The sequence below is a fragment of the Diceros bicornis genome, chromosome 21, assembly GCF_020826845.1.
Source record: "Diceros bicornis minor isolate mBicDic1 chromosome 21, mDicBic1.mat.cur, whole genome shotgun sequence".
Lineage (NCBI taxonomy): Eukaryota > Metazoa > Chordata > Mammalia > Perissodactyla > Rhinocerotidae > Diceros > Diceros bicornis.
In genome coordinates, this window is record NC_080760.1 from 12,670,385 (window position 1) to 12,684,684 (window position 14,300).

Consider the following 14,300-nt stretch of genomic DNA (forward strand, 5'->3'; position numbering starts at 1 on the left):
CGTTCATCTTGAGTGCTGATAATTTCTTTCTCTTTTGCCAATTCACCTAAAAGCATGTAGGCTAATACAGTCTGTACTGTTCTGTTCTCCAAAGAGCTCCCTCTAGTTTCAAAACCACGATTCCAACCAGATGAAACCTACTATCCCAACAGCCATGCTCTGATTGAGAAAAAGAGCCATGTACCCAGCGTCCTGGTTTCCTGATATGCTGGGCATATCAGGAAAGGCACACAATGTGAGGTTGAAAGGTGAGGCAACAAATAATGGTGCTGGAAGGAGACTAATGGAACTGTGAAATCAGAAAATCTCCTGTCACAGCATCCTAAGGTGACGCGAATGAAGTCTGAACTCTGCATGGCCTTGTCTCTAATACCTTTTCAAGGTTTTCATGCTTCTCCTTAGCGCATAGTGAATTTGACTGAGATCAAGAAATTAACATCTTCATAGATCGTAAGCTCCATGAGGGCACAAACCAGTTTCTGTTATGATCAGCTCTGTAGTTCCAAGCCAGCATGGTCCTACACACAGCAGGTGCTCAATAAATTATTATTAAATGAATGAATGAACTACTGAGTTTAATTCAGCTTTGCCACTTATTGTGTGACAACAATAACTTTTATACTGATACTATATACCAGACACTCAGCACCACAGGCAAAACATCATATAAAACAATGCCTTTGCCTTCAAGAAGCCTAGAGTCGAGGAAAAGATATATACATATATACATACACCAAAAAGTATTGTAAGAGCTCTGATAAAAACACATTCAGGGTAGGGAGCCGGCCCAGTGACTTAGCGGTTAAATGCACATGCTCCACTTTGGCGGCCCAGGGTTCACAGGTTTGGATCCCGGGCGCAGACCAACACACTGCTTGTCAAGCCTTGTTGTGGTGGCATCCCATATAAAGTAGAGGAAGATGGGCACTGATGTTAGCACATGGCCAATCTTCCTCAGCAAAAAGAGGAGGATTAGCAACGCATGTTAGCTCAGGGCTAATCTTCCTCATAAAAGAAAAACACATTCAGGGTAAAGGAGGAAACAATCATTTCTATATGAGAAGAAGGGTCAGGAAAATCATTTTTTATAAAGTGACCTGTGAACTGAGTTTTGGACGATAAGTAGGAATGAACCAAGAGTCCAGGCCCTTGAGATTTGCCAGCCCTAAACCTGACTCGACTTCATCATGGCCATTGCAGCACCCCCTCCACGGCATGAGCTCATCTGCTGTGATTCCATTGGAACACTGTCATGGAAGACTCTCTTGGAACCTGGACACCAGCTCTTCAAGAGACTTCTTATCACCATTACTAAATATTAGCCCTAGAGATCTTCCATTCTCTCATCCAAACTCTTCTGGCCTCCCTTTACCTCTATCCGAATGAGCAGAGAAGCTAAAGGATGGATTACAGAGGTTTCAGCATTCAGCAATCTAAGGAAACAAGGTACTTGTCTGCAAATGCAGCTTCCAGATAAGTCTCTAAGCCCCCACTTCCGAACAATTTTCTACTCATAAACCTCTCTTATATAGAAATTCTAGAACCCCCACTACTCTAATAAATTTTAATTGCACCTTCTCAAATTCCCATTTCATGGAAAACATATTACATCCTCAATCTCCTCAAAAGATACTTTTGCCCATCTTGGCTTTTACTAAATAAAGCCATCATGATGTTTCCTTTACACTATCCCTGATGGAGGCATATTATTATCCTGACACTTGTAACCCCACAAGCCTCATGAGGAGATTTTGGCATTTTCTTGTTTTGTATAGCTGTTTCCAAATTATAATACTGTCCACACTCCATGTTCAAGGCACATGGACCTGGTCACATGCCACTGACTACCTCTCTTGTCGCTCTGTTTACCAACTTTTCAGTATGCCCCTCACTAATTATAAATATTGGCCAATGACTCACAGCTTTCCTCTCTAGCCCAAGTTTGGCTACCATCCTGGGTGGCTCCAGGGAACACGGGGTAGACCCATTCCACATCCAAATTTCATGGTTCCTTATCATCCAGGACTCCAGTGGCCATTAAAACCACTCTCCTTTTTGGATTTCTCATCATTCTGAATCATTCTAACACATGATATCAAACTTGAGCACTTAATTCTTTGACAGCAATTTCGCGTATTTCCCGGCTGATCAACTCTCTCACGCACCTACTCCCGCCACTTTTACATTTTATTCCATAGAGCCCTGAAGTCCTCAGATCACTTCATTGTCTCTCAATCATCCAGAATCCTTCAGTCTCACTTCTTTTCCTGACTAGCCTTGACCTATGGTGATTACATCAATATCCTGTCAATGGTCACTCACACTCTTTACACACTGTCAGATCTTAACCCCATCCCTGGGACATTCCCGTAATTCATCTTCTACACCCCCTTATTCAGACCACTAAGCATTGCTTGAGAAAATCCCAGGAACCATGTGGAGTAGGGACACAATGAAATAGTGGTCTTCAACCTCATCTGGGCCCTTATTATTACATGATGTTCCTTTATTTGTTCTCGGTACTTGGTTCAACCTATCAGTGCCCCTTGAAATAGTTAATTTTATGTGTCAATGTGGCTAAGTCTATGGTGAAACATCAGTCTAGGTGTTGCTGCGAAGGTATTTTAGATGTAATTAACATTTAAACCAGTAGATTTTGAGTAAAGTAGATTACCATCCATAATGTGAGTGGGCCTCATCTAATTAGATGAAAAATTTTAAGAGAAAAGACTGAGGTCTCCTAAGGAAGAAGGAATTCTGCCTCCAGACTGCCTTCAGACTTAAGCCTGCAATATCCACTCTTCCATGGATCTCCAGCCTGCTGGCCTGCTCTGCAGATTTCAGACTTGTCAGCCCACACGATGGCATGAGCCAGTTTAGCAAACTAAATCTCTCTCTATATACATCCTATTGGTTGTGTTTCCCTGGAGTACACTGACTAAAGTACCCCTCAGCAACTACTAAAATTATCTGTTATTCTCCTGAACTCCTTTCTCAATCCCCACCCCTCTCATTTTCAGGAGAACTTGCTTGGTACATCCAGAAGGTTTAGGCAATACAGCCTGACTTGTCTCAACTATTCAACATTCTACTTCTGATTACCTCACACTCAGGTGTCCACTGCCTAGGTAATATCTTTCTTTGACATTTAAAGGAGAATATTTGAACTTTAAATATACATCTGTGATGAATACCAGAGTGTTTTACTAAGATGGTGATGGCTTATGTAGCCCTCGAATCTGTCCATACTAAAACTCTCTTTCTACTGCAAAAAACATTATTCTCTTGTGGCCGGCCCAGTGATGTAGTGGCTAAGTTCACGTGCTCCACCTTGGCGGCCTGGGGTTCGCGGGCCTGGATCCTGCATGCAGACCTATACACTGCTTCTCAAGCCATGGTGTGGCAGGTGTCCCACATATAAAGTAGAGGAAGATGGGCACAGATGTTAGCCCAGGGCCAATCTTCCTCAGCAAAAAAGAGGAGGATTGGCAACAGATGTTAGCTCAGGGCTAATCTTCCTCACCAGAAAAAAAAAAAAACAGAAAACCATTATTCTCACTCTCAAGGCTACCGTTCTTCTTTGCTATATAACAACCATGCACTCATGGTTTGGGTGACTAAATGGATTTAAGACCCAGGACAACAGAGGCTATTCTTAAAACTGAATATTAGACATTGCTGTTTTAAACTCACTGGCCATTCCTTATGACCTGGAATTTCATACTAGCCATAAACCCCCTAAAGACCCAGCTTGATGCCATTTTCTCAGGCCCTTTTCTTTAATACCCCTCTCACTACCCCTCTTTGATATATTTTCCTAGCCCTCCTCACTTCTTTCCAGAAATGCCCCTTCCAGAAACTCCAAATTTCTTCTCTACTATGCAGAGTAATTCCACTCTATCTTGGCCTAACCATAGAAGAGCAGTTCTCAAAGTGTGGTCTGGGGACCAACTATGGGGTCTTTATGACCTTTTTAAGGAGTCTGTAAGAGAAAAACTATTTTCATAATATAATTAAAAAATTGTTTGCCTCTTGCACTGTAATTTTCTCACTAGTGTTTAGTGAGTTTTCCAGAAGCTGTGTGACATGGGATATTGCAACAAACTAAATGCAGAGTTAGGTATGGGAATCCAGCTGTCTTCTATTAAGAAAGACTATAGAGAGATTTGCAAAAATATAAAACAGTAGCACTCTTCTCACTAATTTTTTTAAAAATATAATTATTTTTCATAAAGGTGTCATTTTTTTAGCATTTGATTGGCTTATTATTATTTTTAGAAAAATTTAAAGTATATATTTCTTAAATTTCTGTTTCCATTTCTAATATGGTAAACAACTATAATTATAACCCAAATAAACAGAAACTCTTTGGGGCCTTCAATATTTTTTTACGAGTATAAAAGTGTTCTGGCGCCACAAAGTTTGAGAACCAGCCAGGCCATGCTGTGTTAGGCCTCCATCTTTCACATTTCAAGAGGTCATCAAGGCATTTTCCTTTTGAAAATTCAATTTGTTTGATATGAATTATGAAACTTTCCTAGAATTCATAGGCATCTAAAGCAAATATTTTCTTTCTTTTCTGCTAAAGGTCAAGTAAGCTATATCCCTATATCTCCTTTATTCCCCTCCTCCAGATTCACACTAATGGGGATCTTCACTCCTGTCAACTCTTATAGCTATGTTCTCAGTCTTGTCTCATACCATTTACTTTCATGATTATCCTCAAATGCTTTCTCTTTCTCTTTCTCTTTTCTATTTCTTAAAGAGTTCCTTATTTATTCCCAACCCCTTCAGCCTATAAATGGGCATGAGTTCATTCAATTTAAAAATATATATATATTTAATTTATACATACATAATTCAATTTATACATAATTTATATAACGTAATTACATACATATATATAAATATATATTACATATATATATCCTTTGATTCTGGTCTCACACTATCTCTCTACTTCTCTTTTCAGCCAAGCTTTTGGTGAGAAGAGTCTACACTTTTTCTGTCTCAATTTCCTCACTCTTCAGCTCCTTGGAACTGACTTCCAACTGAATTCCTCCATGGCAACTATCTCAGGAATTGTCACTCATGATCTCCAAAGTGCAAAATCCAATGACACCATTTAGTCCTCATCAAAAATGTATTATTTGCAGCACTTCACACTGCTACCCATTATCTCTAACTTTGCCTTCTACGGCCTGTTCTTCCTGGGTTTACTTCCTCTCTGACCATTCTTTCTCCCTCTCCTTTTTGGGTTCCTCTTCATACTTTAACTCCTAAAGTGCTATGTTCCAGATTTATGTCAATATTTTCCAGAGTTCTGTCCCTATACCGGTTGGATATGAAAATCAAACAAAAAGACTTGAAGGAGTTTGCCAGATTTCTGACTCAGTTAATGGCTGGTGCCACCAACTGAATGAGAGAATATGGTTCAAGAAAAGTAGAATTGGGAGGAGAAGTAGGCAGAGGAGGGAGAGGAATATGATCCTGGTAGTAAAAAGATTGAAATGCATAGATACACATCATCTCTCAAGTTTCTTTCTCTTCTAAAATCCAAGAATTTGGATCCATTCTTGAGTGAGATGCAGGTTATGGATCAACATAAGGGAGAATATAATTATGGAAGCATATGAGGTAAACTGCATGGCCATTTTCCAGAAATGCTCTAGAAAAAACTTCTTAAACTAAGTGAATTAAGTGACCTCAAAAGTGTCTTCAATATTTAGATTTTATGATGCTATGAATATTATTATAGTATTAATTACAGAACCAGAGACTTAAAGAAACTGAGGCAGACATGGAAAATCAGGGGAGGAATCATAATAATAATGAATATTCTTCCTTGTTCTAAAAAACTAGGAACTAGTTGTCTAAATCATAATAAAACTCTTTGGAAAGGCATCCTAACCATAGTCCTAAGAATTTCTTCTTGACTGACATTTTAGGAAGCGGAGAATAGTGTTCTAAATGTTTCTCCTTCCCACCTTATGATAGGTATCTTCATTTATTGATCTCAGTGCTTTCTGTTGTTTCCACCTGAGTAGGACATGCTTCAGGGTTAAATCTGACAACCAACATTCAATCAGTGACTGATGATGGCTGACATGAGATAAATGGATGGAATGATCCCTAGTGTTGCCAAGCAGCTTTCTGATAATCTGGTATTGACCTTGTCACCCTTCTTGAGGACCATGGGCATATAAAGAGTGTTCATTGCCATACCGCTCTTTGAAGGATGGCTCCTTTGAAGAAGGGCTCTCAACCTTCAAGGGCAATATTTATTGCTACTTTCTTCTAAGAATAAGTGCAAGGTCTCCTTGACCCTTTGGCTACATAGCAGCTGGGTCATAAGCCACAGTATCCTAGAGTATTTCTGATTTTTAGGATATGACAGATTTAAATATCAGGTTTAAAGTTAATGAGCAAATAGAGGGTGAGGAGCTATGGTTGCTGAAGACTGTCCATAATGAAGGGAAAGAACAAAAGAAGAATGAGGAGGAGGACAAGAAGTAGGAGGAGGAAGAAAGAGAAGAGACTTCAGATGTCTATTGTGTGCCTAGGACCAGAACAACCCTTTCATTTATAGCATCTAGCCCTGTGAGGTGCAGGTGTATTGTCTCCTGATTACAGATGAGGAACCTGAAGCTTAGACAGGCAAACTAACCTGTCCAAGTGTACACAGATACCGAGCATCAGACTACTGCAGTGGATTCAGGCTGAGGAAATCAGCAAGACTGCTTGTGGGTAATCAGTTTACAGAAGTTTAGAAAAACACTGAAGGGCTTTGCACCCTTGGTGTTTGAAACTTGTGCAATTAAGTCAATTTCTAAACTCCCACAGCACCAAAATATCAGGAAAATGTCACCCAGATTTCTTGCTGTCTTGATCAGATATGGCAAATAGAAGAGTATTTACATATAACAATATAAATTAGTGAAATATATATGGAAATTACAACTCCTCCAGAATGTCTTGTACTGGTTGGAAAAAAATAGACTCAAGTTCTGTCATTATCAAGATATATATTATAGTACTTTGGAAATAACAAGGCATAAAATATTAGAAAATGCTACAAATGACACGGACTTTTAACGATATTTCTTTTCATTGTGAATTTTGTAGATCTGCTGTCTCTGTTCAGATAGAATGCCTGTATCTACCAATATCAGAGCTACCACCTAAAGAATATAAGTAAGTTGACTTATAAGAATAGAAGTAAGTTGAAGAATACAAGCTAGGTGACTTCTATCTCCATTATCACTTTGACCTTGATTGTGACTTCTACTATGATCCTAAACCTTTACAACCTATGGTACTTGACAGTTTACAAAGTGCTTTCTCATGTATCATCTCATTTCATTCTAATAACTACCCTACGTTGTTATCATCTCTTTACAGATGAGTCTCCAAAAAGTGGACTTGCCCCAAGTCACACCTGTAATAGGCATCAGAACTGGGATTCCAACCTAAGTCTCTGCTTCCACTGTAAAATTATGTTCATAACCATATTTGTGACAGTTTATAATATATTTATTCCCTGATGATGAAACCATTTACATAAGTATCTTCACCAGATTTCACTAAAGTTAAACTTAGTCTCGTCTTAATGGTGATGGCAAATAGTTTAAGTTGAAGCTAGATTTTCTCAGATATTTTATGACTTGACATTTTAGAGTTTGCCAGAAACTCTCTGGCATAAAGGAAAAGACTAATTGCTCTTCAAATTTGCCTGATGAATGTCTAGGTTACGTAAGGAATGTTACAGTGCAGAGCATTATGCATCTGTAATCTGATAAACAGCTTGATAACCAGAAGGTGAATCCAAAAAGTTCATCTTGAATTGCACTCTGGCCTGTGATGTGTCTCTCCACGTATCTGTGTATGTGCATGCACATGAGAAGTATGTAGACGCTCGTATATTTATATCTATACACATATGTATTTATATATACATAGTAATATGTAAATAAGGATGCCACTTCCTAAATACCAAAACATGCAATCTGCATGAGTTCTGTTACTGTGTAGAGTGTGAGGAGTGTGACAGATCGCCTAGTGCAATGTTATACATGTTATACACAAGACAGCACTAACACCACTCCCTCACTGAGCTTATTAAAAAAAAAGTGGGAAAGTGAAATGAACTAAAACTTCCCATTGAAAATCAAACAACATATTGGTTTGCTTTCTTCTGAAGGTTGCTCATTGTTCTGATAGATCATGGAGACTGTTTAAATCACTCAAATTACTAACTGTGGAATGTATAGACACGCTTGGGTTTAGGTGTGGATGCTTAAGAAAAGTGAGTACACTCAGCACTTGCCTTCTTGGCTGGGCCTTTGCTCTCTTTGCACTTGACCTTCACCAGCACTCAAGCTACAAGCCCATCACCAGCCTCATGTTGGGAGAATGATTGGGGAAAACCCTGCGTAGTAGATCCTATGTTGCTCCACCCAGGTCCCTCAGAGCCTTTTAAACATTTCTGTGCTTTCTTTCCAAGCATTTCCTCCTAACTGCCCCAGCTATGACTCTGGAGAATTTGCAGAATTGTCTTTGGGCTACTGGAGCGTGTTGATTGCACAGAGGGCTTTAAAAAGTACCTGGAGGCTACGTGTTCCTGATGTCTGTGAGTCAATGACGGTCAGGTAGAGGAGTCTGAAAGTTCTCGCCTGAGTTGAGACAAACTCAGAAGTGTAATGTACACTCCACAGCTCCCCCGCAGGATCAGGCTGAGGATCACACCCTTACTCAGCTTTCTACACTCCCTGGTCCTGCCTCCTTCCCTTTCTTTCTGGAGTCTCCTGGGACCAACTTTTTAATAAGTCACTTGCGCAGGGTCTACTGTGGGGAACCGGATCACCTATGATACCTGGAATATATTGGGCTTCCTTCCCTTTCTCCTTTTTTCCTTCCCTCCTTCCTTTTCTTCTTCTCCTCCTCTTCTTTCTTTCTTTTCCTGCTCCCTCTTCTCCTCCTCCTCCCCCTTTGCTTTGTAGTTTCTCATCCTAATTCCTTTGAAAAATAAATTTACAGCATACAAATTGATAAATTAATGAGAGCTAAGATTTATGGAGCACTCACTATCAAGGATTGTTTTAGGTGCTTTGCATGTATTAACTCACTTAATCTTCATAACAACCCTAGATATAGGTACTATTATTTATTTCCACCTTACAGGAAAGGAAATTGAGGCTTTCCTGTAAATTGAGGCAGAGAAGTTCAGTAACCTGTTTAAGGTCACACAGCTAGGATTTGAAGGCAGGGATTCTGGCGTCAGAGTCCATGCTTTTATCTGCTCGTTATACTTGAGAAACAGGCTTGGATTTTGAGTCCCAGTTCTGATTCTTTCACAAATGTTAAGAATTTAAAAAAGTTTCTGAACTTTCTGTGCCTCAGTTTCTCTCCCTCTTACACTCTCTCTGTAAAATGGGGCTTTGTTACAGCTTGTTCTTACAAACTAACAAAAGAACTTTGTAAATAAAGTCTACATTTATTATTTTACTAAACTCTTACTTGGAGAAAATTTAAACATAGCCACAACTTTTGTCAAATGTTAAATTATTCCTTTACTAAAACAAATCTTCTGATGATTTGGCAAGCATCCATTATTACTGCTTTTCAAATTATTGCCAAAATGTTAAACAAGATTCAATTTCCAGATTGTTCAAAGATATTTCCTAAGATGTTGCAATAATGAGTATATTGCCTCAATTTCTGTTTTTTTGCAGAAATACAGTTTGTGCTTCCGTTTTTGGTAATGGAGCAAAAAGTAGAATTAGTTTATAACTGAATTCCTTTGTTACAAACTTGTGGAAATGTCAGTAATTGTAATGCTTACTGCTTAGCTATATCCTGGGAAAGTCAATTGAAATAAAACATGCCATATTCATTGCAGTAAATAGTTAAGTGTAGTAGGATGAAGACTCTGGAAAGTATTTGATCACCTAATCGTTTTCCTTTTATTAGTAACATACATGTACTTAGTATGAGCCAGGCATTGTTCTAAATGTGTTATGTTTCTTAATTCAAGTAACCCTTGTAAATCCCACCAGGTAAGTAATATTGTTTCCCTCTTTGATAAATATGAAAACGGAGACACAGAAAGATTAAGTACCTTTCCTAAGATCACAAAGCTAGTGAATGCTGACAATCAAAAAGTGGACAGGGCCCTGGGATGTAATTCAGGGTCTGTGCTCCAATCATCAGGCTCTGTTGCCTCGTAGCCAGTTGTATGGAAATGGACGGATGGCTTGACATCATTTATAGAGATTCAGTACAGCTATGTTTCCTTATGAGTGTGAAGGAAATGCCACACCAAGTCACTATGACTAAGGATTTTAGTTACAAGCCTCTTGAAAAAGATGATGTTGCCATATTTCTGCAGAAATGAGGACCAGGGCAAGCAATTCCTTCCATGTCTTATGAGTCAATGTTCCTGAGATCCAAAGTCAAAGTAATTTGATACAGTTGACTTAACATAAATATGGGCGTGGAGATTAGGGAATAACAGTTCAGGAGCATGTAATTCCAATGGGAAGATGTTCCGGGGAAGCCAGTCTTGAGACAGATACCATGGTCTCTGGGGATTGGTACATGATCTAACATGTAGGGGGGAGTCTTGGCTGGTGTGTGTGTCTGGGAAAATTTCATAACTTTTCTGCCATAAACTCCTCGTATACACATAAAGCGATTTCGATAAGAAGCTACCTGATCTTATCCAACTCCACAACTCTTCAGTTGTTAAAGCCTGTGGGTTTGCTTTGGTTTTGGGTTTGAGTGGAAAGAAGCACCAGGACTTCCAGTGTAATTTATTAAATGCATATCGGCTTGTGCTTTGGACAGTCATTTTTGTGGATTCTGATGCTACGTTCCCAGTATGTACCAGGGCAGTCCTTGTGATCCTTCAATCTATAAATCAGCAGGCATGTCCTCCTGGGACATTAAATTACAGGGTGCCCTGGAGCAATATACCTGCCGTTCATCAGCCATCACCACCTGCCACCGGTGTCTGTGGGCTTACAACTTCCAAATGAACTTCTGTCGGGGGCAGGAGGGCAAGAGAGGGAAAAGAGGCACTGGTAATGTAAATGCTACTAGACAAGAAAAGATAATTGAACTTGGCTGATGACTTGTAAAAGAGTCACTAGTTTTTTCTCTGCATTTGAAGTTGGCCGTGGCTTGGTCATCTACCTGTTAGCTTTAATTTGTGCAATAAAAAGGAAGAGGGAAAATAAGATGGTCTTTCATTCTGTGTAATGTTAACCCAATTTTTCTGGGGATGGGACAGAGATTCACAATAAACATTGCAAAAAGTTTTCTATCCTACAAAAGAGAAAGTCAGCTGTATGTGCATGAATATGCACTCTTTTTGCTTATATCTGTCAAGGGTTGTTAGTGCTACTTCTGTGTGCCAGACATTCTTCAAGATGCAGGGGCTACAATAGGGAAAAAGACAACGTCCCTGTCCTCATGGAGTCTGCATTCCAGTGGGAGAAACAGGCAAGTAAACTAATAAATAATATAAATTCAGCTAATGATAAGTGCTATGAAGCAAAATAAAGGCTAGAGAATGATAGGCTGTTTTATGTAGAGTGGCCTGGGAAGTCCTTTCTGAGGTGGCCTTGGAGCAAAGATACGAGTGATGATAGCTGTGCAAAGACCCGGGGAAAGTGTCCTCCAGGAAGAGGGAACAGCAGGTATAAAAGTCTCAGAAGGGAAACAAGCATGGTCTGTTCTAGCACCAAGAAATCTAACTAGAACTGAAGGATGCTAAGATTGGGGAAAGCAGTAGGAAACAACGGCAGAAAAACAGGCAGGGACAAATTCATGAAGGACCATGTATGTCAGAGTGAGGATTTAGAATTTTATTCAAATGAAATGAGAAGCAGTGAGTTTTGAGCAAGAGAATGGCATGATCTGACTTGCGTTTTAGAGGAATCACTCGGCTGTGTGTAACGTAGCCTTCAGTGAGCAAGAACGGAAGTGGGGCAATCAGCTAGGAGGACATTACCATGGTCTGGGTGAGAGTGCTGGTGGCTTGGACCAGGGTGGTTGTAGAGGTGGTGGGAATATATTCTTCTGAATATTTTTCAGGTGGAGCCAATAGCGATCCACTTGCTGCTGGGTTGGATAGGGAGAGTGAGAGAAAAAAAGGTAGTAATAATGACTCCTGGATCTTTGGCCTGAGAGAATGATTTAATGATGGTGTTACTAATTTAATTTTTAAAAAATGAGGAAGAATCAAGATTAAAGGATCAAGAGTTCCATTATGGATTTGTTCAGGGTGACATACTTATGAGACATTAAAGTAAAGGTAGTGAGTAGACAATCATATACATGAGTCTGGTGCCCTGAGAAAAGGTCGGGATGGAAGCATAAATTTGAGTTTCCTGAGTGTTGAGTGACATTTAAAACCGTGGGACTCAATGAGATACATTCTCCACAGAGAGAAAGAAGTTAGAAAAGTGGAGAGGACCTGTGAATCAAGCCCTGGAGAAGTCCACCAGTTCATGCACAGGAGGAGGAGGAAGGGTCGGAAGAATGTGATGTCTCAGGATTCAAGAGAAGAATATGTTTCAAAACAGAAAGGGCAGTCACATTAAATCAAAAGTGAGTTGCTGAGTGGCCAAGTAACAGTAGGTAGAGAAGAGACTGCTGGATTTGGTGAGATGAGGATCATAAGTGAAGTGAAGCAGTGGGAATAAAACCTGACTGGGCTAGAAAGAGAGTAGGGAAGGAAAGACTCAGAATATAGACAATTCTTCCTGGATTTTTGCAGTAAAGGGGAGCAAAAAATGGGGCGTTAACTCAAAGTAAATATGGACTCAAGCACGGTTATGGTTTTTGTTATTTTTAAATTTTTTGTGGAAGCTATTACAGCTTCATTTTAGTCTTGGGGGAAAGGAAAATGAACAAAGCAGAAGAGACTCAGGTGAGGCAGTTTAGCAGCCAAGACCCTGCGTAGTAAGAGAGAATGGGATACACTGATCTCAGGATGGTGCGAGGCTGCTCCAGTCACGCTGTCTTCACAGGTGGAAGGCAGGTATGTGGGTACGGACGCAGGTTGGTGGATTAGGGAGTGGCAAACAAAACGGTTCTTGGTTTTCACTCCACATTCTCATTTGTTAGTGGCACAAAATTGTTGCCACTGCTTAATTTGGCTTTTCTTCTTTAGTCTTTTAGGTCCTGATAGTAGTTTATGTTTTATATAGTTTCTATATCATTTTTGGCCTATGCTGATGAGTTTAGTCTTTTATAAAGACCTTTATCACTAAGGTACTTGAAATTCCTAATTTCTGCCTAAGCCAAAACTCTAAGTCCGTAAAAACCACAGAAAAGTAACTGTGCTTCTCATACACTCCCACAAGCCTACCGAGAGATATCTAATATCCCAGGAATGATTTCCCCCACCTCTCTCTTTTGCTGATGGTCTGGCTTCTTTTAGAGGCAAAGGGTGTCTTGCTCAACTATTGAAGGGGATGAGTGTACAAAACCAATGCCATTTGTCAGAAAAAAAACAACTTCCAGATTGGTCTGAGGTGGACAAGATAGAAACTCTGTGAATGCTTCCTGCATAATCCCACTGATTTCACTTCTCCCCTCTAGAGAGCAGCAGCCTAAAATTTTGTCTTTTAACCATTTCATACCTATTTTCATGTGGGCTATAGCAGCATACAGGCAGACAACAAAAGATTTTGTAATGGTTTCTGGGTTATCATGATAGCTATTGATTTGATTTTCTTTTTCTTTCAAAAACAATTTTATAGTTGATAGTTATTAGAAAAATACATTGTCCACCCTACTCTGAGTCTTCAAAAGAGGCAGATTCACTACAAAATTGGGGCCAGCAATCAATCAGTCAGTCAATCAATCAGTAAACCAGCCAGCCTAGCACCCTCAGTTTCATCTAGAACCTCTAGCTTTGCTACCATTGCTACTTTGCTCCCTAATTGTTTCCAGAAGCTGTCTGGCTCCCAACACTTTGGCTCTGTTCCTCTTCTCTGAAGACATACTCAAGCTGATTCACTTTGCCTGGTTTCAAGCCTCATCAGTACTTGGCTTGCGCCCACCTTCTGGACTTTCCTTTGCTGAGTTCTTTTCTAAACACCCCTCTCAACCTGAGTTAGATAACAAGAATATATATAGTCCACATAGCCTTCAGGATTTTCTAATTTTCTTCAAGAATAGGGAAGTTTGAGCTAATCTATATGTGCTATTACAATATATAAATTCAGAGAAAGGAAATTTGTTGAAGACTGAAATATCTGGAAGAGACAGTTAAGCTGGCAGACTTTATG

The 14,300-nt window shown here is 39.6% G+C and overlaps 1 long non-coding RNA gene across 1 annotated transcript; it reads left to right on the forward strand.

Annotated features, from left to right (window-relative positions):
* Positions 1-212: 212 nt before the first annotated feature.
* Positions 213-12,570, forward strand: LOC131419474 (uncharacterized). The gene is made up of 3 exons (XR_009223262.1): positions 213-1,446; positions 7,126-7,194; positions 12,449-12,570. It is a non-coding gene; the product is annotated as an uncharacterized LOC131419474 (long non-coding RNA).
* The last annotated feature ends 1,730 nt before the right edge of the window (positions 12,571-14,300 follow it).